General features: G+C 37.9%; 2 long non-coding RNA genes across 2 annotated transcripts; one reads left to right on the top strand and one right to left on the bottom strand.

The window, feature by feature from the left end:
* Positions 1-2,109: 2,109 nt before the first annotated feature.
* Positions 2,110-2,878, bottom strand: LOC139434761 (uncharacterized). Its single transcript, XR_011644064.1, has 3 exons — positions 2,806-2,878; positions 2,356-2,416; positions 2,110-2,243 (listed from the first exon to the last, which is right to left on the bottom strand). It is a non-coding gene; the product is annotated as an uncharacterized lncRNA (long non-coding RNA).
* Positions 2,879-3,048: 170 nt separating this feature from the next.
* On the top strand, positions 3,049-5,332 carry LOC139434760 (uncharacterized). The gene is made up of 3 exons (XR_011644063.1): positions 3,049-3,136; positions 3,936-4,068; positions 4,888-5,332. It is a non-coding gene; the product is annotated as an uncharacterized lncRNA (long non-coding RNA).
* The last annotated feature ends 1,089 nt before the right edge of the window (positions 5,333-6,421 follow it).

The raw sequence follows: 6,421 nt of genomic DNA on the forward strand, positions 1-6,421 counted from the left end.
GTCTTGTATTACGAGCTTCCATTCCCATTGGATAACGGAGAATTTTACACCCGGAAGTAAGTAGCCTATTCTCCTTACTGTCGATTGATTTTACAGTGATATCTGCACTACTCATCGACTAAAAAACACCAAATTGTCCTTGTTAATTACACAACATTGATTGGTTTGAATTGTGTGCAATGCTTTTGTATTTTCCCCCTTCGATTCGGAGAAACAAATATTTTTTCGGAGTTTTTGGACGGCAGAAGACACTACACTACCCAGAATCCTCAGCTATCGTTTGGGACTACACCATGAACCCCGTGATCAGTCCTCAAGTTCTTTGATTGGTTGACCTCCAACTGCATTCCATATGAAAAAAAACGTTTCGTAAAAGAGAAAATCATACTTTATTCAGCAGTGCTTGCTTTACTCTTTGATAGTCATCACATGAATGCATTGTAATAAATGGTTTGGCTGCATTAAATATTACACATCTGTCTTAGTTCTTTATTTATCTACAGAGATCGGGCATCAGAATACACCGGAAACTATTCTTTTACCGTTCTGTTTTAATTTCACAATAAAGTTAGTAGTAATATTTTGTTTTGATATTATTGTTTTTTATTAACTACTAGACGACTGGGTCATGTTAAGACCATCTTCTTTTTTTGGTTGCTATGGGTTTTTTCCATCGCTTTTGTGTTACAAATATCAAAACAATAACAAAATAATATTCGTCGTAAACTAAACCGGAAACAGCAGTATATTTTATTTTGTTAACACTGTAAACTTGACAGCCTTTTAACCAAGCGGCAAACTCTGGGGAAGAGCCGGGAAGCCAATGCGGAAGTGCCACACACTGCAGTTCATATATTGGCCGATAGGCGATGGCTGCAGAAAGGAGCAATTTCCATAGACCCCCATGTTAAAATGCCCAACTTTACAGCGGAAAAAAACATGTTTCTCTCCCTGGCTCCATACATTTTATTATCGATATAGTTAGATTCCACCTTCATGATTATGGATCTGTGAGTGAATTGTTTTCTAACGCGACCCTTTTATTTATATTAGGTCTTAAAGTTTGTGCATACATTAGGGCGTGGTCACTTTGATTGACAGATACGTGCCTCACTGTCAGCTAACAGCAACTTGTCCACTCTGCTAGGCTACAACCAGAGCTATTTAATAGAAGAGTTACGACACCGGAAGTCCAAAAACGGTTATCGTCACGTGGTTCATGTAGACGAGGGATCGTTCCCCGGAAGTTCATGGCGGGCAATGTGAATGCATTGATAACAGGAGATAGAATTACGATTTTTGGTAATTATTAGTGAATAAAGGTTTGGATTTGCAATATTTATACAACAAATCGATATGTGTATGTATTTACATCAATATGTTTTCAAAAATAAAATCGAATTTGCTAATATTAAGTGATAATATTAGGATTAGTGTGAACAACTAGTTTACATGTTACTAACAGTGCCTTGGTTAAAGAGCCTGTTGCTGTTTATTTATAGCTTTGAATTCTTTCAAACCAATATTATCTTCTTAAACTTGTATGGTAGTCAGGAGGATCACTTTCTAATGTTTATTGATACATTTAGAGGGAGGGGATCTAAAGTAATGCTTTAAAATTCAGATTGGATTCATTTCTACCATTTTCTTAAATTCATGGTAATTTCAGTAATCCCCTGGTAATTGAGGACACAAGTTATCTAAATGACTAATGTCGTCTTTATGGCTTTCAGAAAGGACAGGAGACCGACAGGATATGATGATGATGTTAAATGTGTTGCTTTAGGAACATCCATTGCAAATACATGGAATTCAATAAACATAGAAGAGCATATCATGCAGTTTGTCGGTGCCTTTTCCTCCGTGTTGACCTGGTTTGCTGTGCTGCCTCCTAGTCGCCACCATGGTTTGCTGTGCTGCCTGGGGATGCTCAAATCGCTCAGAGAAAGGAGTACGAATCTACGGCTTCCCCACTGACACAGAGCGGAGGAAAAAATGGCTGGCTCAAGTCAGCAGGAGCAATTTCACGACCAACAGCACCAAAATATGTGATTTATATACAAACACTGCATTTGCACTTTTTCACAAAACGAAAACCACACCATTGGGAAAGCTTAATGTTTTGTTTAATACAAAAAAACAGGGAAAGGCTTGAAAAACACTGAGAGTTGAGACTCAGGGTGCAGGGTGAGGGTCTCAGTGCAGGTATTCAGGCTCCATTGAACCCCCCTCTGGTTCTTGTGCTGAGAGAGGGAGTAACAGACAGGAGAAAGGGTTATACACACCTATATAGCACACCTATTGCCTTGGGGAGATAACATGTTTACTTATATAAAACAGTAGTATTAAACGTACCTTGTGTTTTCACTCTCACTTAAGTCCCTCTCCCTTTGCCATCAATCCAAAATCAGCTGTGCTGTAACATTATACAGACAGGTAATAATCAACAGAATCACAAGGACACAATATGGCTCTGCTAAAAACACTCACTCTTACACGCACCAAAGTTATATTTATCTAATATTTAACTCCCTCCACCCCCGCATACAATCCCGTTTAGAAGCCCCTCTTCTCTAATTCAACATGTTGGACGAAATGACATAGAGAGAACGGAATTTACAATTAAAAGGCTGTTCAACGTGTGCTGCTAACTTGCTTCGGTATGCTAGCTTGATCTGTTATCTGTAAACGTTCCCTAAATCTACTAATTTAGGGATAATCCACTGACATCCTTTAATACACATGTTCATTTGAATCAGATGTACTGATAATATCCGCAATATACATCTTTAAACTTCTTCTTACCTTTAAAAGTCCGTCACGAACGGTCTATTATGCAGCAACTCCACAGCTCTGCCAGCCTTGGCGCTAACTTCCGGGGAACGATTGAGAGGCTCCACGATCCGCCATTGCTGTAAAAAAGTGGTCCATTGGAGTGAACGGAGATGTCGTAACTCTTCTATTAAATGGCTCTGGCTACAACCATAGAGGCTACAACGTTAGTTAGTCATAGTACTGTACTTGACCCTTTAGCTTTAGCCGTGTTCGTGGTGATATACCAGACAATTAAGATGTCGTGCTGTGCGCTTGAATGTACTAACAGAACTTCCAAGAAGTCTACTCACAGCTTTTTTCGGTGAGTAAAATGATAATATTATACATGTTAACCCCGTTAGCAGGTGTTTGTGTGCTTGTTAGCTTAGCTTGTTATGTAGCTAGCTAAGGACGTAACCCTTTATGCATGTGTGTATATATATATATACAGTTTAGTTTATGATTCAGCCTTGGGTAAGACTTTTATAGTCTATGGCTATGACGCCCATAATGCTAAATGGGAGTAAATGTTAAAAGGCGACCCAATTATCCCAGTGGTGGCCGCCGGAGTCCGCCGCCGAAGCTAACCGGAGCCGAAGCTAACCGGAGCCGTAGCTAGCCCTTTGCGGCTCCGTTAGCTTCGGCCAGCGGCGGAGCCCGGCGTTATAACTGGAGATCAAGGAATGCAGCGAAACGCGGACTTGGTTCGCCTGCAGCCCGCTATAGTATTAGCTAAAGAAATGATGTTGAACAAGGCTTATTAAGCTGAACATCGCCACAATTGTTCTGCTATGTATCGGTACTTATTTTATTTTATTAACGTGTGAATGACAAGCATTAAGAATAACAACAAATAGCTATTTATCTTGCATATTATCTCGTTTGATTATGAATGTAACGTTTATATAGTGGAACTACACTGTTTTATCAAAACCAAAGTGCCACGCAGTAACTTGGTAGGCCCATGCATGTATTTCAGCAGGAAATGTGCAACCTAGATTACATTTACCAACACAGACTATATAGAAATATTTGTAAAAGTTGTTCATGCGTTACTAAGTGAATATGGCATTAACCCTCCTGTTGTCTTTGGGTCGGTTTTCATGTATTTTTGAATAAAGGTTTCCTTTCGGTGATCCAGACAGGCTGGACCAGTGGGTGCTGAACATCCGGCGGAATACATGGACCCCCAACGTTTCTTCTCGCCTGTGCAGTGCACACTTTGAGAGTCATCCCTTCAGCACGGACTCATGGGTACAGATCCTTTTTTAAAAACAAAATAACTTGGTTCCATTTGTGAGTGTAAATTGTTGTTACTAATTAAATACATGTTATACATTATACAATGCTAAATAATTGTTATGGCACAGCTTGCACATCAGTGATGAGTAATGTTCTTTTTATTAAAGGCCAAATTAAGATTTTGCCAGTTAAGTAAAGAAAAATAGAAATCGATTTGTTTGCAAACCATCACATTTCTCTTCAATGTATGCAAAGACTCTTTATCATAGATAGAGAATTGCCATTTCCCCCCACATACTCTATGTTAAAAACAGATGAATTATATTACCTTTTTTTTACATTATTTTAATAGCAACATTCATTCATCTGTTGTCATCTTATAACTTATTTATCTTAACAGCTATCACTGTAAAAAAAAAAATGATTTAATTTTACTATACAATATTTATCTTTACATTCTGTTCTTGCATATGTCTTATTATATTTACGTGTATATAGATTTCTGCCTGCACTAATTTATTATTTTTAATTTTGAATTTCTTTTATTGTTTTATGTCTTATATAACTGTTGCATTGTTGGAGGAGCTCGGGACAGATGATTTTCATTGCCATTCCCACACTGTAGCCTATGTGCTATGACATAAATCCTTTGAATCTGAATCTTGGAAACACGTAATTGTTGAATGGATTAACTGCATAGTTAACATGTTGGCCCTCTATTGTCTTTTATAATGCACTCTTACATTTAAAACAACATTATTCAAAAGAAAGTTGAATATCTACAGACCTCAAAAAGTTATTTTATGTGTTTTTGTTTATTATTTTTATTAGGGAAGGAGATGCCTGAAAAACACTGCAGTGCCCACCATTTTCTATTTCACCAATGGCAAAGAACAACAGCCTGGAAGGAAAAGCAGGGTGAGTAACAATGACGAGGTAAGTGACACTCCTAGTTCGACTGTTAATAGCAATGAGGAGGTTGCAGATGGAGACCATGGTAGTGGTGAAAACAGTCTTGCTGCTGATCAGAGCAATATCATTATGATACAAGGCATGCCTGAAGAAGCCTTTGTTGTTCCACATGTGGAGCATAATGACATTCCAACAGTCAATGCTTGTGAGGAGGGTGTTGGTTTGGGCAGCAGCAGCCAACAAACAAAACAAATTGGAAAACAGGCAGACTCCGCCTCTGTTCACTCTTACACTTGGGCTTTAAACTAAGACGGGTCATACTGAATAGTTTGTGCACACATTTCTAACATGTGATCTTTCTTTCATGTAGGACGCTTGAGGGAAGTTGCAACGCCTCGGCCAATGGGATGTCTTCTCCACGTGAAAGAGATTGAAGGCATAATTTATAACTCGAGACAATTTTCCAAAAGTTATGACTTGTATTGGCTTAGATAGTAATGGATTACATCGAACACGAATCAAGATCGTATAGAAAAAAATGAAAGTGTAATCCTTAGTTACATAGGAAGAGATGTAATCGGATTAGTTTTACTTTTTTTAATAATAGGGAAACTCAGGATTACAATCTTATTCAAAACCTAAAAAGAGCAGATAGTGGTTGTTGTAAAATGATCAAATGGTATCTCTTCTCTGGAAGCCGTACTGTTCTGGAGGATAATACTTTAATTGTGAATCTCTACACCTACTGCCTGAATCTGCTTTATGGTATTATATTATACATTTTAAGTAAAAAAATCATATTCATATTTCTTCTCTCCTGTGTTTATTTGCATTACATTTGATATTGAAGTAATCCAAAACAAAAAGAAAGTTATCAGGTTACATTACTTTTATATCTTGATACTCACATGAAGTTACTGGTTGTGTTTTTGGCAAGTAGCCCTCCCAAGCCTGTGCATAAGTTATATCATTTTAATTACTGATACAGTTGTTGCACATCTTTAATTTATTTTGTAGTGTACTTAAAGGGATAGTGGAAATTGAACCCGAAATAGTTTCGTTTTAACTTATATACAAGCATAATTACGTACCAAAACAATCACACCTGATTAAAAAAATATAATAATTGCCTTACGCATGTTAGAAGCACTTTATTGCAGCTTCCCCGAACTTTTTTAGAAACGAAAAGATCGAGTCAGCCAAACCGGAAGTGAGGAAAACTCAGGAAGACGAAACAATAACAAACCATGGCGTCTATGCAGAATGAACGTGGAAGGGCAAATATACCAGACAAAGAAGAAGGATTGTACGAGGTATCCAGTGATGATAGCGAGTCAGAAACATCCTCTCGGCTTTCCTGCGAAAATGTAGTTTTAGGAACTGAATCTGAATCCGGTTCAGTAAGCGACGATGGTGAGAATAATGAGCCAGACGATGGACCATTACGTCCTTA

Source organism: Pseudochaenichthys georgianus, chromosome 11 (assembly GCF_902827115.2).
Source record: "Pseudochaenichthys georgianus chromosome 11, fPseGeo1.2, whole genome shotgun sequence".
Classification (NCBI taxonomy): Eukaryota; Metazoa; Chordata; class Actinopteri; order Perciformes; family Channichthyidae; genus Pseudochaenichthys; species Pseudochaenichthys georgianus.